This window comes from Dipodomys ordii, unplaced genomic scaffold (genome assembly GCF_000151885.1).
Source record: "Dipodomys ordii isolate 6190 unplaced genomic scaffold, Dord_2.0 Scaffold9, whole genome shotgun sequence".
NCBI classification, from domain to species: Eukaryota; Metazoa; Chordata; class Mammalia; order Rodentia; family Heteromyidae; genus Dipodomys; species Dipodomys ordii.
Window position 1 is genome coordinate 17,433,257 of NW_012267225.1, and position 24,825 is coordinate 17,458,081.

Sequence of the window (24,825 nt, forward strand, 5' to 3'; positions counted from 1 at the left end):
CTCAGTAGCTAGGATTACAGTCGTGAGCCACCAGTGCCCGGCTAATACACATATTTTTTCAAGACAGATGTCTATCCTTGAGTCAAGTAAGTTGTAACAGAAAAAGTCATTTTCTCAAGTATATGATTTTCTGGGGTACATGTTTTTATGATGTCCTTGCTCAGTTTTTAGAGCACAGTAAATTATTTTGGTCCAGCAGGCCAAAGGTCAGATGGAGAAAACTTCTCTTCTTCTTTTCCTTTTCCTTTTGCTAATCCTACAGTTTACAAAGGAGTGTTCCAAGGGTTAAAGCAAAGAAGAAAGTGCTTCTATATTTCCAAGAGAATACTCTTTAAATGCAGAGTTTGCTTCTGACTTCTTGGCTGCTGTTTACCATCCCTCATTTTCCCTAATCTACCCTGCTTTAAGAGAGCCACATTTGGTGAGGACCTTCCTGCTAGTGGGAACTCTTCAGAAGCTGGTGACAGCAGCTGGGACTTACATATCAAGGTGTACAGATAAAAGAGACTGAGCCAAACTGGCTTTTAAAAAGTTTTCCTCAGTGATGGAATCTCATGAATGAGTGTCACTATGCAGCTGTCGTACATTGCGCAAATAAACTTACAGATCTATAAAAAAAGACCCACTCGACATAAGTCACCAATGCATGTGGGGATTAATTTCTCCAGAAGAGCGGTGCCAAATCACTTCTCAAGATCCTCACAATGGGAATTAAACTTCATCATGGCTTTTGCAAGAGCATTCAAAACACAGCATTGTTCCTTTTTACTTATTGATGTCCTGCCTGCTTTTTAATAAGTGCATGGGATTTGAACCCAGGGCCTCATACATACTTGCCAAATATTCTACCATAGTTACACATTCTCAGCCTCATAACTTGCTACTTACTAGGTGTTTTGATAGGAGCTATAATTTATTTGTTTATTTTTATTTTTATTATTTTGCTTGAACTCAGAGCCTGGGCATCATCATTTGGATTGTTTTGCTCAAGGCTGGCCCTCTACCACTCAAGCCACACCTCCACCTCTGGCTTTTTGGTGGTTAATTGGAAATAAGATCCTCAGGAACTTTCTTGCCCAGGCTGTTTTCAAACCATAATCCTCAGATCTTAGCCTCCTAAGATCTGAGCCACTAGCAACTGACTTGTGGAGATATTTAAAAGGAAAAGTCCTATAAGTGGTTGAACCTCTGAGATGGACTGCAGAAGAATGTTCGAGGCTATAATGATCATTCCAGAGGTATTTGATATGGATAGTACATCTTTCTACTTTCTTTCTTTCTCTCTCTCTCTTTCTTTCTTTCTTTCTTTTTTCTTTCTTTGTCCTGGGGCTTGAACCCAGAGCTTGGGCACTGTCCCTAAGCTTTTTTTGCTCAAGGCTAGCACTCTACCACATGAGCCACAGTACCACTTCCGGCTTTTTCTGCTTATGTGGTATTGAGGAATGGAACCCAGGGCTTCATGAATGCAAGGCAAGAACTCTACCACTAAGCCACCTTCCTAGCCTGGACAATATCTTAAAGACAAAATCTGAAATAAAACTGTAGGAATAACGAGAAATTCCCCTCCATCCTTAGCTGACAAAGATGATGTTAGCAATCAATTGCTCTTGCAATTTTTGGTACTTGGCAGTTGTGCAATTCTTAGGACAGTATTAGGTGGTCTTGGGATTTTTTCACACTCATATCAGCCCCCTCACCTCCCATCCCCATGAAAGTGTTACAACTCTTTAGCCCTGGGGTGCTCAAGGCTTGACAAATGGCCTCAAGCGTCACAACCCTCTTTCAGAGCCCAGAGTGTGCAGTATCTCCATTTTCTGACTCTTCATCACTTTGTTTTTGTTCAATCTCAGCTGTCTGCAGTTTCTTGCTTGCTTCCTACTTCTGACACCCATCCTTATCTGCCTCTTCTGCTCTCTGTTGCCACCAGGACAGCAGTTCTGCTGCTGCTTCTGTCTCTACTGCTGCCATTTACTGTGTGTCTGCTGTCACTGTCACTGCCCTGCTGCTGTCACAAGGGGGGGGGGCTGTCTTAGCTGTTGCTGCTAAGGTCCCATCTCTCTTCTTCATTCTACTAATGATGAAAATCAAAAGTAGGCAGGGAAAGGTTGCCCCAGAAAAGGCTTTTTATTGGGATTAATGTTATAATACCAGGAGACAGCATAGGAAGATGTCTTCTGAATGACTCCTAAGTGAGTTCAACAGCCTATTTTAGCCAGAAAGAGGAAGTGGCAGTCATTCATGCAAATGAAGGGTAGTGTTGATACCAGTTACAGGTCTAGGTCATCTAAAATTCATTGAGGCTAAAAAGGGTAAAAAGTCGACAAGTTGTTTGCTGCAACAGTGACTTCAGGAAGCAGTGTCATGCTTCAGTGGCCAGCTGTGTTGGCTACATAGGTTATTCATGGTGTCTGAAGAGTATTCAGAGCAGCTGGTGCAAGCATAAGGACATTCCACTGGCTGCTTGACTTGGCTTGTTGTTGTTTACTCAAATCAGCCAGGGTATCAGAAGAATCATAGCTGTCAATATCTCAGCTCATTTAAAGGAAAAATGAACATTAAAGGAGGGGATGACAATTAAGGCTTATCATTAACTTTGACAGTACCCTTAATGGCATTTAACAGTAATTAAACAATGCTTAACTTCTCTCTCAGTGGGAGAGATGGATCTCTATCATCTCTTTTAACACATTATTCAATTAACAAAAGAGAAAAACCACAGCACTGGGAAAATCACAGGAATGTGATTGCCCACTCTCTTCACACTGTTTACAAATGTATGCACCATTTTTTTCTATAGGAGAGGATATGCACAGCCAGCCAGTGTTGTTCCTTGGGATGTGGTGAAATCTCCCAGGTATAGCTACCTTCAGGAGTTTGCCTAAGTCAGGTGTTATCTCCCCTGTGTCATCTTTCTTTCTTTTTGTCAGTTGTGGGGACTGAACTCTGGGCCTGGGTGCTGTCCCTCAGCTCTTCAGCTCAAGGCCAGTGCTCTACCACTTGAGCCACAGTGCCACTTCCAGCTTTTTCTGCTTATGTGGTTCTGAGGAATAGAACCCAGGGCCTCATACATGCAAGGCAAGCACTCTACCACTGAGCCACCTTCCCAGCCCCATGTCATCTTTCTATGGAAAAATCACTCCTGGACAACAAGGGGAATATCAGGAGACATCTGCTATTTATTTACTAATATAGACAGATGTATATTTCTTTTAGAAAATGGTGGTTTTTCATAGCCAGGCCAGTGACTGCAGAGTTTCTCAAATAGCAACTTTGAAATAGTCAAATAAGTATATCTATAGTACTCTTCCACAAACCACTGGTGGGTGCTAGCCATGGTGGTAAACACAGTTAAACATTTAAGAGGCAAATGAAAAACCATCTGTGAAGAATGGGCACAAAGAAAGGAGCATCATTGAATTAATACCTGAGAAATAACTTGCCGGGTACCAGTGGCTCATGCCTATAATCCTAGCTACTCAGGAGCCTAAGATCTGAGAACCATGGTTCCAAGCCAGTCCAGGCAGGAAAATTTGTGAGACTTTTATTTTCAGTTAAACACTAGAAAACTGGCAGTGGTGCTGTAACTCAAAGTGGCAAAGTTCTAGCTTTGAATAAAAGAGCTCAGGGACAGCACTCACCCAGGCCCTGAGTTCAAACCCCATGATAACCCCCCCCACCCGCCAAAACAAAAAAGAAATAACGTAAGTTAAAATGAAGTTTGTGCCTAAATGAGAAAATAAGTTAGCCTGATAGATCCAATGTACTAGTTAAGGATATAATTTTTCTTTTCCTGATTAAGCTTACTGTCTCTCAGCGGGCTTCTACTTTTCTCATGGCTTCTCTCCACTCTACCATCTAATTTGCCTCCTGGTATTTATTTTGGTATCAGCTACATTTTAGGGCCCTTCAACATCTAAATTTTTTATTTACTTTCCCATTTTTTAAAATTATAGAGGTTTTTCTGTTCATCTCAGTTCCCAATTTTTCTGTAACTATTTTTTTTGGGGGGGTGGATGGTCATGGGACTTGAACTCTGGGCCTGAGCCCTATCCCTGAGCTCTTCAGCTCAAGGCCTGTGCTCTACCACTTGAGCCACAGCACCACTTCCAGTTTTCTGCCTACGCTAGCTTTGAACTGCAATCTTAAAATCTTTTTATTTTTTTATTTTTGGGTCCAGTCGTGGGGCCTGAATTCTGGGCCTAGGCACTTTCCCTCAGCTCTTCAGCTCAAAGCTAGTGCTCTACCACTTGAGCCACAGAGCCACTTCCAGCTTTTTTCTTTTTGTTTATGTGGTGCTGAGGAATCGAACCCAGGGCCTCAGGCATGTAAGGCAAGCGCTCTACCACTGAGCCACTTTCCCAGCCCCGATCTTCAAATCTTAGCCTCCTGATAGCTAGGATTACAGGTGTGAACCACTGTCACTGGCCTTCTGTACCTTTTTAAATTTTCATTGGCCAGGCATAAATCCAGGAGCTTGGTTACATAAAGTATATTCTGCTTCAGTCATTATTTCTTCAAATATTCTTTTTATATTTTTATTTTTATTTTTGGGTCTGGTCGTGGGGCCTGAACTCTGGGCCTGGGTGCTGTCCCTCAGCTCTTCAGCTCAAGGCGTGCTCTACCACTTGAGCCACAGCGCCACTTCCAGCTTTTTTCGTTTTGCTTATGTAGTGCTGAGGAACCGAACCCAGGGCTTCATGCATGCAAGGCAAATACTCTACCACTGAGCCACCTTCCCAGCCCCTCAAATATTCTTTTCAAGTCTTCTCTTTATCTCTTTTTCCCTCTTTCAGAATTTACATTACGTATATATTTGTCTGCCTGATGGTGAGCCATAGGCTTCTAAGCTCTCTTTTTTACTTTATCCTTTTTCTTTCTTTTTTTTTATTGTGAAAATACTGTACAGAGGGGTTACAATTACATGGGCAAGATAATGAGTACATTTCTTATCAAGCATTGTAGCCTCCTCCTTTGTTTTCCTTTCCCATCCCTTCCTATCCTCCTCCCGCCCTCCCATCCAATCCTCCTCCCACCCCGCCCCCCCACCAAAGTTATAAAGTTTATTTTCGACGTAACGACTTGTACATCTCATTGTTGCAATGGGTCCACCTGTATCCCTATTTAAATGATTTGTTTTTCCCCTTCCCCTCCACAAATTATACCAACATCAAATACAGTGAAAACAGGGGTTATACTGTGGGGGAGGGACATACAAAGCAACAAAGAAATAATCTTATAAACGTGTTAGAAACAATCGCATGAAGGAAAAAAAAACATTTGAATACATATCTTAGGGTTCATTTCCCTAACATCACCTTATCTGGCCTTTTCTGCTTCTTTGTTTTTTAGACTGAATAATCTTGTAAGGTCTGCACAGGGACACCTCCCTACCTCTTGGCTAAGTTTCCACCCAGTATCTGGTACCTAGGTAACTGGCACACCTGGAAGCAGTCACCTTCCCCTCCTGCTAGGTCACATCCTGGGCCACCCTGGACATTGCTTCCAACTGACCTTAGGAGGGTCCCAGATCCTGAGGTCACATCCAGATCTAGTGTGGTCACACCTTTCCCCCACCTGGCCACACCTCTTCCTGTCCCTGGCCTAGATAAGTCCTGGCCCAAGGGCAGGTTGCCTCTTCCTTTTCAGGCTTGCCTCTCCACCATGCATGGAAAGGTCAGCAGTCCTGTAAATAAACTTCTTTTCCTGCCTGAATAGTGCATAGTGTTCTCTTCATCAGCTACCTAATGGAACCTATTTAATATACCTTACACATTTCTGTTTATTATGATCAGTTTTATAATTCTTTCTCTTCTATTCAGATCTCCCTTTGAGTCTTTTGGATTAATTGTTCATTTTAATTACTATTCTTTTTAACTGCAGGATTCTTTGTTGTTGTTGTTCCTAGGGCTTGAACTCTGGGCCTCGGTAGTATCCCTGAACCTCTGTCCTCAAGTCTAGCACTCCACCACTTGAGCCAGAACACCACTTCTAGGTTTTTCTAAGTAGTTTATTGGAGATAAGAATCTCACACAGTTTTCTGCCTGGGGTTGACTTTGAACCACAATCTTCAGATCTCAGCCTCCTGAGTAGCTAGGTTTACAGGCATGAGCCACCAGCTCCTGGTAATTCTGTTCTTTTCTACAATTTCTGTCTTTTGATGCTCTCTACATTTTGACAAGGGAACTGTTTAGTTTGTTACTTCTTTAGAAATTGTATCCTTTAGTTCTTTGACATATGTACAGCAGCTGATTTAAAGTAACTTGAAGAAAATAGAACCTCTAAACTTTTATATTGATTGTAGATTTCTCAACACTATGGCCAAACTTTCCTATTTTTTGTATGCTTCATCATTATTCATTGAAAAGCAGATGGTTTAAATTTTAACACAGATGAGAGGAAAATAAAAAAATTCAATAATAATAAGACAGTTGTGAATATGGTAGATATTACTCCAACTATATCAATTATTATTTAAATGGCATAAATAGACCAAGTAAGGAATAGAGACAGATGGGAGTGGGTATTTCCAAAAAGCTCAAGATATCCACTTGTAGGACGGAAAAAGATACGTGTTATAAACACAAAATGAAAAAAAGCTAGAAAGAAAGCTCAATTACATATTATGCACAAGATATCCATTTGTAGGATGGAAAAAGATATGTGTTATAAACACAAAATGAATGAAAATATAGAGTAGTTATATTTTCAGAAGAAAGAGCAGCAGAATGATAAATTGGTCAATTATCTAAGACTACATAATGTCTCTTGGAAATAGGGTTTGGTTCAGTGCTGGGTTAATTTTACAGTGCCATATAAAAAACATAATAGCTTTAATATAGATGTAGCTAAGACTAAAGCCTCAAAATATATGAGTTCAACATTTATAAAACTATGAAAGAAAGAGACAATTCATGGTTATATTTGGACAAATAAATGCCCTTTAACCAATAATGTATAGTTTAAGCCCATGGACATTTAGTAAGGTTAGATTCAACTAGAAAGCTCTATCAATCAAGTGGATAAGGTTGTCATTTAAAGAATAAATGTCATAAGTATATATTTTATTTTATTTTATTTTGGGTCCGGTTGTGGGGCCTGAACTCTGGGCCTGGGCACTGTCCCTCAGCTTTTCAGCTACGTTCTACCACTTGTTGCCACAGCGCCACTTCTGGCTTTTTTCTTTTTGCTTATGTGGTGCTGAGAAATCGAACTCAGGGCCTCAGGCATGCAAGGCAAGCGCTCTACCACTGAGCCACCTTCCCAGCCCCATAAGTATGTATTTTATACTCATAATCCCTGCTATCCCTTGTACCAGCTATGGTGTTATAGATTGGATCTCACATGTCCTTCAGTGGTTGATGAGTTAAAGGCTTGACTCCTAGCTTGCTAGCTCTCTTTCTCTTTCTCTCTCTCTCTCTCTTTCTCTTTCTCTCTCTCTTTCTCTCTTTCTTTCTCTCTCTCCCTTCCTTCCTTCCTTTCTTCCTCTCTTTCTCTCTTCCTTTCTTCCTCTCTTTCTCTCTTTCTTTCTTTCTTTCTTTCTTTCTTTCTTTCTTTCTTTCTTTCTTTCTTTCTTTCTTTCTTTCTTTCTTTCTTTCTTTCTTTCTTCTTTCTTTCTTTCTTTCTTTCTTGTCATGAAGCTTGAACTCTAGGCCTGGAAGCTGTCCCTCAGCTCTTCAGCTCAAGGCTAGTGTTCTACCACTTGAGCCACAGTGCCACTTCAGTTTTCTGGTGGTTTATTGGAGATAAGAGTCTCATGGACTTTGCTGGCCTGGCTGGCTTTGAACCACGCAATTCTTAGATCTCAGCCTCTGAGTAGCTAAGATTACAGGTGTGAGCCACTGGCGCCTGGCTGGGTTTTGGTAAAGTTATTTTGTTGTTGGTCGTGGGGCCTGAACTCTGGGCCTGGGCGCTGTCCCTCTCACCTCTTTAGCTCAAGGCTAGCACTCTACCACTTGAGCCACAGCACCACTTCCTGTTTTTTTTCCTTATGTGGTTCTGAGGAATAGAACCCAGGGCCTCAGGCATGCAAAGCAAGCACTCTACCCCGAGCCACCTTCCCAGCTCTGTGACAGAATTTTAAGAGGCAGGAACTGGTTTTAGATCTTTAGGGACAATCCTTCAAAGAGAGCAGTGGTAATCCAGTCTCTTCCTCTCATATCTTCCCTGCCTTGAAGGAAGCAGAATTTGTGTGTGTGTGTGTGTGTGTGTGTGTGTGTGTGTGTGTGTGTGAGAGAGAGAGAGAGAGAGAGAGAGAGAGAGAGTGAGAGAGGGAGGGAGGGAGAGAGAGAAAGGGGAGAGAGAGAAAGGGGAGAGAGAGAGAGGGAGAGAGAGAGAGAGGGAGAGAGAGAGGAGAGAGAGAGAGAGAGAGAGAGAGAGAAATGAGGCCCCAAAAAGCCTTAACAAATATGAAAAAGCAGTAACTGGACAAATAGCATTCAGTTCACAAAATAACAAAAGAAGTTCTTTTCACTTTGAAGGCCTTAATAGAAATTTGCTGTGGCTCTAATCCATGATTTTGAGATGTAAAACTAAACAAACTATTACTGGATTCAGATGCTGTAGGAGAACCCACAAAAAAATAGTCTGAGGTGAAAATCTTCATCTTCACCACCCTGATTTTAAACTGGCATATTGTCCAAAGGAAACTTGGTATTGTTCCCTACTGGGAAGCCAAAGACATCAGACACTCACAGATGATTCAAGGGTGTTGTCTTGGTTAGCAATAGTGATATTTCACAGCCTAAGGCTACCATAGAGACCTTAGAGCTTTTGATTACTGGTGATTACACTCCATAAGTTTCTCAGAGATGTCACTGAACTTTTTCTTGTGTTCTTCTAGCACTTTCTTCTTTCTTTCTTTCCTTCCATCCTTCCTTCCTTTCTTTTTCTTTCTTTCTTTCTTTCTTTCTTTCTTTCTTTCTTTCTTTCTTTCTTTCTTTCTTTCTTCCTTCCTTCCTTCCTTTTTCTTTCCTTTCTTCCTTTCTTTTGGTTGGTTGGGGCTTGAACTCTGGGCTTGGGCGCTGTCCCTGCGCTCTTCAGCTCAAGGCAAGTGCTCTATTGCTTGAGCCACAGCGGCACTTCTGGTTTTCTAGTGGTTTATTGGAGATGAGTCTCACGGACTTGCCTTCGCGGTCTGGCTTTGAACTGTGATCCTCAGATCTCAGCCTCCTGAGTAGCACCCAGCATGTCATCTAGCACTTTCTTTGTGGAGGTGACCTCCCCTTTTATGAAAGGGTCAATGCTACCTCCTTGCTCTGCATTTGCTGAGTATATATCTTCTCCATGTGTTTCAGATGGATTTCAGCCTTGCTGAAATTGTATTCCTGATAGAGGTCCAGAAAGCCAGTGCTTGGGAGCTAATGTCCAATGCAATCTCTGGTCTCAGCCCTGCTAATACCATAGCTTTATATTCCTCTGATGGATTGAGTTCTGTGCAGACATACCTAGCGTTCCAGAAAAGGTACTGTTGCAGGCAGGGCAGATAGCTGATGAATGACTGAACTCACCACTGCCACACTGATCATAGAAGATGTGAAAGCAGGCTACAGTAACCCATGCATACCTGGAGCATTTACTGCAACACTTTTGATAATTACAAAGCAGCATATCTTCACACAAAGACATGAAGGAGGTTGCCAGATGCTGAAAATCCATAAAAGAAAAACTCAGTCATCAGCACTGAGCAGATCCAGAATGGAAGGTAGCTCATATCTGGTCCTTCTGGTTCTGGTCTCTTAATTTTTAAGGGTTCCACAGATGTGACTCCTTTACCGAGGTACTTCTGGGGTGGCACACAGGGTACTGAAGATCCAGGTCATTCTCAGTCGTTCAACTTAAACCAGTCTGCCAAAGTCAAGTAGAGCCACTCTGGCTTTTTGGTGATTAATTGAGAGTCTCATGGACTTTCTGCCCTGGCTGACTTCAAACTGTGATCTTTAGATCTCAGCCTCCTGATTAGTAAGGATTATAGGTGTAAGGTACCCATGCCCAGCTGGGCATGAGTTTGTTTTGTTTTTTAAACAAACATTAAAACAACTATTACTTTACCTAAAAGCTAATTAGTAACTAGTGTGAGCTTATCACAGTTTTTAATAGGTACTAACTAAAAATTGAAAAGCAGTATTTAAAAAATGTGGCATTTAAAAAATGAGAATCTAGCTGCGTGATGGTGACTTGTGTCTGTAATATTAGCTATTCATAAGACTGAGATCTAAGGATCACAATTCAAAGCCAGCTTGAGCAGGAAAGGTCTATGAGACTCTTATCTCCCATTAACCATCAAAAAGCTGAATGTGGAGCTGTAGCTCAAGTGGTAGACTGTTAGCCTTGAGCAAAATAATCTCAGAGACATTGTCCATGTCCTGAATTCAAGCACCAGTACTCTCTGTCTGTCTGTCTGTCTGTCACACATACACACACACAAGCACGCACATGCGCGCGTGTGCACGCGCGCACACACACACACACACATACACAAAGAGGATCTAGAAAAGACTTTTGGAGCCTGCCTTCCATTCAAAATCTCCATCTAGGGGCGTAGAACCACCTTGAAATCATGTGTGAGCTTATTTATGTCTGTATATTGGAGGTGAAAAGAGTATTGAATTCAAAGGGTATGAGAACTTCCAAATTTATAAGAAACACAACTGATAAACCAGTAAGCATAGATGGAAGAATAATATTTTGATAAGAAAAAAAGTCATAAAGGAGTTTGTCTATATAAAACAGCCAGCATTACAGGAAAGCCGAAAAGTTTGGGCCTTGGAATGATAGGCCTGGGTTCAAAGTCCATTACTTTAGAATTGTGATGTGCACAAAATTATCCAGCCTCTCTCTTACAGTCTGAAAGTTCATACATTGATAGTTAATCTCTAATGTGATCATAATAGAGGTGAAGTGTTTAGGAAATGGACTGAACTCTGAGACAAGCCCTCAGGAATGGATTAGCCCTAATAACAGACCAGAGGGAGCTGGTGGTCTCAGAGGATTCTCCCAGGAGCAGATAGCCCTTACCTAACCTTGAATATTCTGGCACCTTGAGCTTTGGCTCTCCAGTCTTCAGAACTATGTGCAATACATTCCTATAGTTAATCTGGGCAACAGCAGACAAATTCTGGAGACTCTTATCTCTAGCTAACTAGCAGAAAGTTAGAAGTGGATGTGTGGCTCAAGTGGTAGGGCAACCAACTTTAACAAAAATGCTAAGAAAGAGCTGGAAGCCCTGAGATCCAGCCTTAGTACCAATACGCATATGTGCACATACACAATACACACATACACTTACACACAAACTCTATAGTTCACAAATTATGCAGTCCAAAGTATTTTTGGTATAGCAACATTCCCAGTCTGTACTATTGAGTCTGTAAGTCTAGATTAAAGCTGGCTGAGTATTGCTAAGTACTACATAAAGTAATAAATACTTGGTAGATGGTCTTGAAAGAGGAAAATTGAAATTACTCATTTGTACACATTGAAATATAAGTTATTCCCACATGCCATTTCTGTTTGCTTTACCTCTTAATGTGCTCACAATTGCTAGAAATACAAACAAATACATTTATTTTAATCTACCATAATACCTTTGAAGGAGTAAATATAAGTAACATAACTGATGTCCTTTCTCAGAGGGAACTTGAGGTTTGCAATGTTTGTGGCATGTAGGAAGCCCTGTTTGATCTTAGCATGTATCATAAAGGAAAAGTATCAAGCAAATGTAAAATTTAATACAAATAAATTTTGGGCTGGGGTTCAGAGTATTTTTTATTGTATTTAACTCAGTAGTTCAATGGTAGAGTGTATGCCTGAGACCTTAGGCTTGCACTCTCCATCCGATAACAATATCAAAAGAATGATGACAAAATTTCTCTGTTAGGTTCTGGAATGTACATCAGAACTAAATGTTCAGAGAATGAAAGTTTGAGGGATTTAACTGCAAGACAAAAAGTATATAAACAGGAAAGACTGATTTGTTGCTGAGGTTTATAAACATGTGCTTATTGATAAGAATTCCAGAAAAGTCTCTACATTCTTTATTTATTCTCCAAATATTTGTTGAGCAACTGCTTAGTGTCAAATCCTTTCCTGTGCCCATGCCAGGTGTGTACTGTGCTTAGCTGCTTTGATGGTCGTATATGCAGGATTTCCAGACAGAATTTCTTGAAAATTCATTATTTTTTTAAATTTAGAGAATACTTCATTAGTTTCAAATCCATATAGACTGAAAATTCTGTATCAAGTTTTCATATCAAGAAACCACAGTAGCTGCAGGGTGCCAGTGGCTCACACCTCTAATTCTAACTACTCAGAAGGCTGAGATCTGAGAATCGTGGTTCAAAGCCAGCCAAGGCAGGAAAGTCCATGAGAGTCTTATCTCCAATGAACCACAAAAAGCTGAAAGTGAGCTGTGGTTCAAGTGATAGAGCGCTAGCCTTGGGTACAAAAAAGCTTGGGGACATGCTTTTTCCCTAGGTAACACTAGGCCCATGTAGTAAAGGCAGAAAATGATTAGTCCCTACCTCCTTCTCCTGAGAGAGCATCCAGATTCCCCAAATCCTGGAGGTTATAAAAGGTTGCCTGAGACAATAGCTGGCAATTCTCACTTCCTCTCACCTGGTGAGAAGGGGTCTTGCAGATGCCTTTACTGGCAATAAATCTTTCCTTTTTTTTTTTTTTTAATAAACCTTTCCTTTGTACCTGGATATCCACATTGTTTTCTGTCAGAGTCTAATTTACTCTAACAGGGACACTGCCCAGGCTCTGAGTTCAAGTCCCAGGACCCACAGACAACAAAACAAAACAAAACATCCCACATTGTATGACCTGCAACAAGAGACCATTGCCACCTTGTGGCAAAGACTGCAAATTTCAGGGATAGTGCCTAAAGGAAAAAAGGTCCTTTGTTAAAATTAAATACACCCGATATTATAGATCCATGATCAGTGGCATTGAGGGAAAAGAAGGCACACATAGCCAGGCCAGCCCACCGCCCTTCAGCTACTGCCCTGGAGAGGATCTTTTCTGTTTTAGCTAGCCAACCACAATCTGACAAATTGACTAAAGGGAGGAATAAAAGGGGTCACACTATCTCAGGCCAAACTCAGAATTCTCAGGCCACCATCCAGGAGAGAGACTGCCCTGTTTCAAACAAACCAATCATGAGCCCAGGCCAGCTCATCCACCACTGCTCTAGAGAGGGTCTGGCCTGCTTCAAACACATCATTCATAATCTGACAGATTGCCGGAAGGGAGGAGAGAAATGGGGCGTGGGGGGGGCCGGGGGAGGTTGAGGCAAGATAAAACAACAGCACGGGACCAGGAGACTGGTGGACCCAGTTTCTGGGTCCTGCTGCTCATTCAGAGTGGCTTTTAGTTTCTCCTTGTTAAATGAATGCTTTATAACTGTGCTTGCTGTTCCTGGTCTTTATTTCTGTATTGTCAGAGAATAAGAATTGCCATGCTTGTGTATCAGCATATATCTATCATACTTGAGTTTAAAAGTTGTCCATTTTTTTGTGAGATGGTTGGTGTCAAAGACTGGGAGTGAAGTAAACCTTATACTTACAAAATTACCAATCCAGAATAATTGTGGAGTCGTTTTCAAAGTTCCATAAAGCAAATCCCTCCATCTGTCCTGTCTGTTCCCTTAGGAAGAGCGTCCCCCTCTCCCATGCTTCAGACTGTTCTCAGTTTCCCACCTCTTCAGGAGCTTCCCTCACCTGTCCCACAGAGACTCCCACTGTGCCTATGTTCTCAGGACACATCCTAGACCCTGTACCATAGCAATGATGAGCTTCTATCAAATCAGAGGCAAAATGGATTAGTTAACATTGTTTCCATCCTTCCCTCTATTTCCAAACCAGAGATGGCACTAAAAGCTGAAATTAAACTCAAGGCCTCATACGTGCCATATAATTTCTTACTATACACAAGCCATATTCCTAGGGTCTCTATGTTCATACAGCTTGAGAAGACCACTTGAAAGCATTACTGGTGCTCTAGCCCACCTGTTCCCAGAAATCACCTTGGGGTTTACTTCTAGGAGCCCCCAGCAGGACCCATGTCCTAACAACCTCTTTCAGATTCTTTTCCTTCCTTTTCTACTTCCCTACTCTCCTTTGGTGATTTCCAGGAAGCATTCCCATATCATTTAATGTATCACTCCCTTTTCCAGCTTTTGAACCAGATGCTGAAAGAAAAGATTAGTGGCTAGGTGTGTTCATTCCTGCAAGCCTAGAATCTGGGAGATGGAGATTGGAGCAGCTAGAGTTCCAAACCAGCTTGGGCTACATAGCCAGAACCTGTGAACCTGTGAAAGAAAGAAGGAAAGAGAGAGAGAAAAGAAAAAATGAGAGTGAGAAAGAAAAGAGAGAAAATGAAAAGAAAGAAAGAAAAAGAAAGAAAGATAAAAGGAAAGAGGGCTGGGAAGGTGGCTCAGTGGTAGAGCACTTGCCTTGCATGCCTGAGGCCCTGGGTTCGATTCCTCAGCACCACATAAGCAAAAAGAAAAAAGCCGGAAGTGGCGCTGTGGCTCAAGTGGTAGAGTGCTAGCCTTGAGCTGAAGAGCTGAGGGACAGCGCCCAGGCCGAGTTCAGGCCCCACGACCAGACCCCCCCCCCAAAAAAAAAGGAAAGAAAGAAAAAGAAAGACCCAGTACACCCAATTTTATTATTCACTGCTCATGGAAGTCAAGTTTTAGACTTGACCATTGTAGGTGCCGTACATTGGATGAGTGGATCAAGAAAACACGGTATAGCCAAATGAGATTAAGATCTAAGGATAATGATATGAAGCCAGCCCTACTAGGCAAGTCTGTGAGACTCTTATCTCCAATTAACTGGCAAAAAGCCAAAAGTGGAATTGTATCATAAGTGGTAGAGTGCTGGCAATGAGTGAAAAAGTTAATTAACAGCAACCAGGTCCTGAGTTCAAGCCCTAGTACTACCACACACGCAGACAAAAGAAAATGCGTGTGTATGTGGGGGGTATGTATAATATATGTTATATATATTAATGGAACTTTATTCATCCTTAAGGAAGAATAGTATTATGTCATTTTCAGGGAAATAGATGGACATGGAAAATATTATGTTAAGTGAAGTAAGTCAGAATTAGAAAGACAAAGGATCCATGTTTTCTTTCCTATGTGGAAGCTAGATCTAAATATAAACATATGAAAACATATACAGGGTCATATGCATATACACATAAACAAATTGACTTAAGTATGGTATATGCAGGAGGGGATTCCAAAGGTATAGCTACTTTGAACAACTAATAGTTTAACAAGGCTAGGCACTGGTGGCTCATGCCTGTAATTCTAGCTAATCAGGAAGCTGAGATCAGAGGATCACGGTTCAAAGCTAGCCCGGGCAGGCAAGCCATGAGACTCTTATCTCCAATAAACCACCAGAAAACAGGAAGTGGCGCTGTGGCTCAAGTGGTAGAGCCCTTGTCTTGAGTGAAGAGCTGAGGGATAGCACCCAGGCCCAGAGTTCAAGCCCCACAACCGACAAAATAAAAATAGTTTAACAAAATGAATACTGGGAAGCTGGAACTTGTTGTAGGCAGGGTAGGTCAGGTGTGTGTGTGTGTGTGTGTGTGTGTGTGTGTGTGTGTAGGAGGGGTGACAAGAGGAATGGAGAGAGGATGGGTGGGAGAATGCACCTGTAATATTTAGTGCACATATGTAAACATGGAACTTGGTGATGGGAGGAGTTTGGAAAGATTAGAGTGAATGATGGAAGAGCTGACATTGATCAAGATACACTGTATTCAGCAACTGATATGTTGAATTGAAACATTTGAACAGCTACTTAAAGATAATTTAGAAAATTAAAAGAAAACAAAAAATTGGTTTATTTTGAAATGACTTAGGATTGTGTACAAGATACCCAAAGTACTACTGTGCATGATGCCCACAGTACTACTGTACATGATGCCCAAAGCACTGATTGCAATGCACTCCCCCCCTGCTGCCCATTCACACTGGTGAAGGACTTGGTCTGACTGATTTCCCTTTTGCTAGAGTCTTTGTGAAATATAAAAAAAATGAATTGGTTACCAGTGGCTTATACCTGTGAACCTAACTACTCATGAGAATTAGATTTGAGGATCATGGTTTAAAACCAGACTGGGTAGGAAAGTCCATGAGACTTTTATTCCCAAATAGCCAGTAAAAAGCCAAAAGTGGAGTTGTGGCTCAAGTGGTAGAGCACTAGCCCCAAGTTAAAAAAAAAAGCTAAGAGTACTGGACCTAGTACTGGCAGAAACAATTAAATGGATGGATGGATGAATGAATGAATGAATAAATAAATAAATAAATAAGAGTAATGTATGAGTCAGGCACCCATGGCTCATGCCTGTAATCCTAGCTACTCAGGAGGCTGAAATCAGAGGATCACAATTCAAAGCCAGCCAGGGGAAGGAAAGGCCATGAGACTCTTATCTCCAATAAATCACTAAAAAACTGGAAGTGCTGCTGTGGCTCAAGTGGTAGAGCGCTTGCCTTGAGCTGAAGAGCTGAAGAATAGCGCCCAAGCCCCATGACTGACAAAAAAAGTGTAATATATAAATGAAGATATTCTGTAGAAATCAGACAGTAAATCCCAAGATTCCTAAACCGCAAGCAAGGCCCACTCAGCACACGCCTCAAATTAGTTGTTTCCTTCCAAACCTACATAGCATGTTATTGTACTTAAAGATAGTTTCCTTCTTTAATAATAATTGTGTTTCAGTGGAGGAACTTGTAATTTAGAGTTTAATGATCTGAGAGATTCATTATTTTCTTTCTTGAAACATGCAACCAAAACATTTCCATTTCATCCTAAATCGTTTTTATGAAGCTAATTTTCTCCGTCACTGAATTTAGAGAAAATTCTCTTAATTTGGAATTTGACATTCTATGAAATGTGTACCAACACATTTCATACATCACGTTATGAATAAAATGCATCTTGATTAATGTCATCCCTTCCATTTTCTTCCCCTTCTCCCTCTCCCATCCCTACCCTCAAGTTACATGGTTCAGCTTTGAGTCTAATGATTGCATTTGCTCACTCTTTTTTCCTCCATTTGTTTGCCTCTCTTTTCTCCTGAACAAAACATGTTCAGTAAGATGTGTTTATTCTTTTCTTTTCTTTTTTTTTGGGGGGGTCCGGTCATGGGGCCTGAATTCTGGGCCTAGGCGCTGTCCCTCAGCTCTTCAGCTCAAGGCTAGCGCTCTATCACTTGAACCACAGTGCCACTTCTGGCTTTTTTCTTTTTGCTTATGTGGTGCTGGGGAATCGAACCCAAAACCTCATGCATGCAAGGCAAGCACTCTACCACTAAGCCACTTTCCCAGCCCCAGATGTGTTTATTCTTTTTTTTTGGTCCGGTCGTGGGGCCTGAACTCTGGGCCTGAGCACTGTCCCTCAGCTCTTCAGCTCCAGGGTAGCGCTCTACCACTTTAGCCACAGCACCACTTCCGGCTTTTTTCTTTTTGCTTATGTGGTGCTGAGGAATCAAACCCAGGACCTCAGGCTTGCAAGGCCACCTTCCCAGCCCAGATGTGTTTATTCTTAAACATATTTTTTATTTTAACTTTTTATTGTTATTATAAAGGTGATGTACAGAAGGGTTACAGTTACATAAGTTAGGTAAAGAGTACAATTTTTTGGCAATACCACTCTATCTCTTGTTCTCTCTGTTTTTGGTATGTTTTTCTTTTCTTTTTTTTTTTGTCGGTCGTGGGGCTTGAACTCTAGGCCTGGGCGCTGTCCCTCAGCCCTTCAGCTCAAGGCAATCACTCTACCACTTGAGCTACAGCACCACTTCCTGGCATATGTTTTAAAAGTGCATTTTCTAGATTATGGAATATACAGAAGTTGGTTTTTATTTTTATTTTTTTTGAGAATTCTTGTTAAATTTCTGTAAACCCATCTTCAGATTTACCAATTGTTTCACTCTGCCAGGTGCACTTATTCATTCATTTTCCCCTCAGTGCTGAGGATAGAACCCAGGGCCTCAGGCATCTGTGCAAAACATTTGCTTTAAGCTTGAGCCACACCTCCTGTTTGTTTTTGTTCTCTAGTACTGGAGCTGGACCTCTGCCCGGTGCTTGCTCATGTCTGGTGCTCTATCACTTGAGCCATGCTTTTAGCCCAGCTTTTTGTTGATCAATTGGAGATGGAATCTTGTGGACTATTCTGCATGGATTGGCTTTGAATCTCCATCTTCCAATTCTAAGCCTTCTATGTCACTAGTATTACAAGCATTAATTTCTGGTGAGTTAGGGAAAGATTAAGGAGACAAAAGGAGAGAAAGAAGGCAGACACGTCAGTAGACCAAAAGAGGCTTTAATCATTGCTGCAGAGGCACTCCATGTAACACCAAGTAGGGTCAGAGAAATAGGAGCAGGGAATGGGGGCCCGAGGAGCACAGAGGTTTAGGGATTTTATACATTCAAATGTGAGATCTTCTTTGGAATGTCTTTGTCCTGACCAGTTGGGGATTTATTGCTCAAAATGTCATGTTTGGGAATTATGATGTTTGGGGTTTTATGGTAGTGGTATCCTTCGGATGCCAACAGTCCTGTACTTTCAGATAAGCTCAGGGGTGAAGTCTTCCTGAGAACCAAGAGGGGTCCCAGTGGCAGGGTGGTCAGTGGGCCTTGGGAGTGAAATGGAGTTATGAAAACAAAGCAGATTCCCATCATCGTGCCTGGCACTTTAGGGTCACCGTTTCAGAGGTGTCTGTCCATCATGGTGGAGAGAGCATGGCAGGTCAGTTCGCAATAGTAGCAAGGAAGCTAAATAATGAAAGTTGGTATTTTAAAGAATAAAAGCACAGGAAGTGGGTCTGTGGCTAAAGCAGCAGAGCATTAGCCTTGAGTGAAAAAGCTTAAGGACAGTACTTAGGCCCTAAGTTCAAGCCCAGGAAAGGCATACACATACATAAAAAAAGAACCAAAGTACAGAAACTGAAAGGAATAACTATTAATCCATTTTTGGTTGTCAGGAATCAGGCTTAAGACATTAAAACAATTTTTTGTGTGTGTGCCAGGACCAGGGCTTGAATTTAAGGCCTGGTTGCTTATTTTGCTCAAGGTTTCATGCACTACCACCCGAACCACTGCTCTCCTTCTGGATTTTTTGATGGTTAAGTGGAGTTAAAAGTCTCATGGACATTACTTCCTGGCTCACTTTGAATTGGGATTGTCAAATCCAAGCTTCCTGGGTAGTTAGGATTACAGTCATGGACCAACCAGTGCATGGTTGAGTTGGCTATATTTGAGATAGGATCTGGCTTCCTGCAAAGGTACACATCTAGACTACTTTTCTTTAGACTTCCTGTACCAGTTGCAATGTCAGGTACATGCCACCATGCTCAGCTTCTTCCTTTGAGATGAGACCCATGGGTTTTTTGCTTAGAGTTGGCCTGATAATGCAATCCTCCTGATCTCAGCCTCCCAGCAGGATTGTAATTTTTGAACTTTTTGATTTGAGCATTGCATTACATATCGTATTAATTTCATTTACTCTAAAGTTGGAAAAATATTATGTATATATGAGATATTATATGACATTTTTACATAATGTATTATTAACAAGGGAAATAGTGTATAATAATTATAGAGTGAATACAGAATATGTTATGGCAAATTAAAAGGAAGATATATAAAACTTTGGTATTAATATAATAAAAATACCGAAATACCCATTTATATATTTATATATTTTATTTATATTTCATATATACTTATATATTTATATATTTAGTGTATATATAAATATATTGTAAGGTTAATGTCCAGAGAGGTTACAGTTACATAAGTCAGGTAATGAGTACATTCTTTTTGAACAGTGTCACCTCTCCCCTCATTTTATCTCAGTTTTACCCTCCCAGTCTCCAACCCATATAAATTGTATAGTTCATTTTCAACATAGTGCCTAGTGAGTGTCATTGCTGCATTTTCTCACTCTTGGTCCCAACATTTCTGTGCTCCCCCTTACTTTCCCCAAAACAGATAAACATATATATATAAGACAAAAGGCACAGAAATAAAAAACAGCATCAGAGGAGAGAAACAATGTCAAAATAATAAAAAAACTTCTTGTTTCCATTTCTTGGAGTTCATTTCAATAAACATCATTTTATATCATCATATAGTTATTGAATCTTTGTGATCATCTCCTAAGAATGTCCTCTTTTGGTCACACTGTGTGAATGTTTAGAGTCTTGTATAATCTATCATGTCCAAATGTAGCCATTGTGTTTACTTCTAGATTTATAGGCACATTCTAATGACCACAAATGAGGAAAACTATGTTTCTTTGGGTCTGGCTTACTTTGCTAGGCAAGCACTCTACCACTAAGCCACATTCTCAGCCCTTACTTTGCTTCATAGATTGTTTTCCAAGTCTTTCCATTTCCTTATGAATAGCACAATGTCACTCTTTCTGGTGGAAACATGGAGTTCCATTGTGCATATATACCATATTTTCTTGGTCCATTCATCCACTGAGGAATATCTGGGTTGATTGCATATCTTGGCATGTTAAACAATGCTGCAATGAACATGGTTGTGTTAGTTTTAGTGTGGACTTGTTTGTTGTCTCTTGGATAAATGCCCAGGATAAATGCTGGGTCATAGGGTTGCTCTATGTTTAGTCTTTTTTTTTTTTGGGTCCGGTCGTGGGGCCTGAACTCTGGGCCTGGGCGCTGTCCCTCAGCTCTTCAGCTCAAGGTTAGTGCTCTACCACTTGAGCCACAGCGCCACTTCTGGCTTTTTTCTTTTTGCTTATGTGGTGCTGAGGAATCGAACCCAGGGCCTCAACCACAGCGCCACTTCCGGCTTTTTTATTTTTTCTGCTTATGTGGTGCTGAGGAATCGAACCCAGGGCCTCATGCATGCAAGGTAAGCGCTCTACCACTGAGCCACCTTCCCAGCCCTGGATACTTACTTGAAGGACTAAGACACAGAAAGGAGAAATCATAATTTCCTTAACAACCAGTCAGTTTTAAGGTATCTCAGGGCTGCAGCAGACATGGAGAGAGGCAATGCTTTTTCTCTTAAGTTGACCATCTGGAAAGGAGGTCTCAAATACCATAATTGGCACTGGGGCTGTACCATGTCCAAGAAACCAACTCCAAGACACCTATTTTGCTTAAATGAAATAGACTTGTGTCAACCTTTTGAACGGTCGTGGGGCTTGAACTCTGGGCCTAGGCACTGTCCCTCAGCTCTTCAGCTCAAGGCTAGCACTCTACCACTTGAGCCACACCACCACTTCTGGCTTTTTTCTTTTTGCTTATGTGGTGCTGAGGAATCGAACCCAGGGCCTCGAGCATGCAAGGCAAGCGCTCTACCACTGAGCTACCTTCCCAGCCCCTATGTTTAGTCTTTTGAGGAACCTCCATACTGCTTTCCAGAGTGGTTGAACAAATTTACAACAATGTTGTAGCATTTAAAAGATTATACATGGGCTGGGAAGTTGGCTCAGTGGTAGAGCACTTGCCTTGCATGCATTGAGGCCCTGGGTTCGATTCCTCAGCACCACATAAGCAAAAAGAAAAAAGCCGGAAATGGCACTGTGGCTCAAGCGGTAGAGTGCTAGCCTTGAGCTGAAGAGCTGAGGGACAGCACCCAAGCCCAGAGTTCAGGCCCCACAACTGGACCAAAAATTAAAAAAAATAAAAAAAAAATAAAAGATTATACAGAAAATGTTATACTTTACCTTTTTAAAAATTGTGGTAGGGGCTGGGAATATGGCTTAGTAGTACAGTGCTTGCCTAGAATGCATGAAGTCCTGGGTTTGATTCTTCAGTACCACATAAACAGAAAAAGCCAAAGTGGCACTGTGACTCAAGTGGTAGAGTGCTAACCTTGAGCAAAAGAAGCTCAGGAACAGTACTTGGACCCTGAGTTCAAGCCCCAGGACTGGCAAAAAAGAAAATAAAGTAAAAGTTGTGTTAGTAGTAGAGCTTGAACTCAGGGCCTAGGCACTTCCCTTAGCTTTGTTGTTCAAAGCTGGCATTCTAACCACTTAAGTCACAGCTCTACTTTCAATATTTTTTCATTTTTTTCTTTAAATATTTTCTAAGTAGCCCAAACCTTTCTTTGAACTCTCTATCATCCTACATCTGCCTTCCAAGTGCTGGGATAATAGGCAAGAACCATCATACCTAGCCTTTATCATTTTTCAACTAACTGGATACTTACTTTTTTTTTTGTGAGGGTATTTTTTTTGGGTACGGTCATGGGGGCCTGAACTCTGGGCCTGGGCACTGTCCCTCAGCTCTTCAGCTCAAGGCTAGTGCTCTACCACTTGAACCACAGCGCCACTTCCGGCTTTTTTATTTTTTCTGCTTATGTGGTGCTGAGGAATCGAACCCAGGGCCTCATGCATGCAAGGTAAGCGCTCTACCACTGAGCCACCTTCCCAGCCCTGGATACTTACTTGAAGGACTAAGACACAGAAAGGAGAAATCATAATTTCCTTAACAACCAGTCAGTTTTAAGGTATCTCAGGGCTGCAGCAGACATGGAGAGAGGCAATGCTTTTTCTCTTAAGTTGACCATCTGGAAAGGAGGTCTCAAATACCATAATTGGCACTGGGGCTGTACCATGTCCAAGAAACCAACTCCAAGACACCTATTTTGCTTAAATGAAATAGACTTGTGTCAACCTTTTGAAAATAGCCAACTTGCCTATATTATCACATAAGTTAGAATCATTTTCTAATGAAATTTTTTTTTTTTTTTTTGTCGGTCGTGGGGCTTGAACTCTGGGCCTGGGCGCTGTCCCTCAGCTCTTCAGCTCAAGGCGAGCTCTCTATTTGAGCTACAGCGCCACTTCCGGTTTTCTGGTGGTTTATTGGAGATAGGAGTCTCACGGTCTCTCCTGCCCGGGCTTGCTTTGAACCACGATCCTCAGATCTCAGCATCCTGAGTAGCTAGGATTACAGGCGTGAGCCACCAGCACCCGGCCATGTCTAACGAAATTTTGCCAGTGAAGAGCAAAGCTTTATAGGAGCTTAGATGCCAAGACTTCAAAGAAACCTGAAGTAGATGGTTCTGATTAAATACTAGACACTACACTACAATGTTCAACACAAACAGAAATTAGGATGTTGTCAGAAAATATTTGTTTTTCTTTTAGGGCATGTCCTGGAATAGGTAGAGTGAAATACTTTAGAGATTTTGTTTTGTTTGGTTTGCCAGCCCTAAGGCTTGAACTCAGGGCCTGGGTGCTGTCCCTGAGTCTCTTTGTGCTCAAGGCTAGCACTCTACCAATTGAACCAGAGCACCTATTCTGGCTTTTTCTGAGTAGTTTATGGGAGATAAGAGTCTCACAGCCTTTTCTGCCCAGGGGTGGCTTCGAATTGTGATCCTCAGATCTCAGCCTCCTGAATAGCTAGGATTACAGACATGAGCCAAGGGTGCCTGGCTATTTTAGAATTTTTGTTTCCTTTGTGTATGATTTCGGATGAGAAAAATAGCAAGATACACTTATAAAGGTGTACAAAATAAAAAGAGCTAGGAATATGGTTTGTACCTTTGATTCAAATAAAATATACCAGCCGGGCATTGGTGGCTCACTCCTGTAATCCTAGCTACTCAGGAAGCTGAGATCTAAGAATTGCTGTTTGAAGCCAACCTGGATAGAAAAGTCTGTGAGACTCTACCTACAATCAACCAACAAAAAGCCCAAAGTGTAGGTGTGCTCACATGGTAAAGCTCCAGCCTTGAATGGAATAAGCTAAGCAGCAGACATGCATGGATTGCATGAGCTTTGTGCTTGAAACCTGTGAACAAGATGCTTGACTTCATTTTTTCATCCTTTTAGCACATCAAACTTTATACAATAACAGAGAAAGCCTGATTTGAGTACCTTTTAAAATTCCATTTGGAAAGATGTGCTTCATTCCTAAATAACGTTCTTCTGCTATTTTCTTTCAGTTAACAAATTACAGGAAAAAGAATGAAATTTGACAGCTGAGAAATACAAACGAGTCTATTTACTCAAACTAGTTTACAAGATTGAGTTAAAATAATGAGATGAGGGGACTGCTGGCAGATGCGTCAGCCTTGTTTACATTTTGATTGCAATTTACTAATTTGTTGATTGCATTATAATCACAGCAATATTGCATTTTAATCACATGCATATATTTTGGTAACTAAATTAATGCCTTTAAATCACTATTTGATTTTTCTAATACATAACCAGTTCTTTTCTTATCCCTGCTCCAATGAGGATAATCATCAGGAAGCAGGGTTCAAGTCAATTGTTTTTGGTAAAGTCCCTAGCCAGAGTCTGCTTCCTGCTCACTAAAGACATCATCATTCACACAAATGTGGAATGATGAAGAATGCTTCATGGAATAATGTATGCTAAATTGCAAGTAAGCCTCATCTAGCCCAAACCTGCAATGTTCTTTGTGTGACTAGAAGCCACAATGAATGGAACACTGAATTGCTCTCTTCCCAACTATGTGCCTTTCCTCCTGGTGCCCAGGCTACCTGGCTAAGCTGGGCCTGGTTGTTGTAGAATCAGACTCAGAAGACCTATCACAAAATCCTTCATGAGGCTTGGTGCTGGCGACTTGTGCCTGTGAAACTATTCAAGAGGTTGGGATGTGAGAATCAAGGTTTGAAGCCAGCCCGGGAAGAAAAAGTCTGTGAGACTCTATCTCCAATTAACCACCAAAAAGCTGGAAATGGAGCTGTGACTCTAGTGGTAGAGTGACAGCATCTAGCTACAAGCCTAAAGGAGACTAGGCCCCAGTATGGTTTGCTCTCTGTCTCTCTGTCTCTGTCTCTCTCTTTCCTTCAATGTC

At 41.4% G+C, this 24,825-nt stretch overlaps 1 pseudogene; it reads right to left on the reverse strand.

The window, feature by feature from the left end:
• Window positions 1-8,440: 8,440 nt before the first annotated feature.
• On the reverse strand, window positions 8,441-9,624 carry LOC105980400 (annotated as a pseudogene).
• Window positions 9,625-24,825: the final 15,201 nt, after the last annotated feature.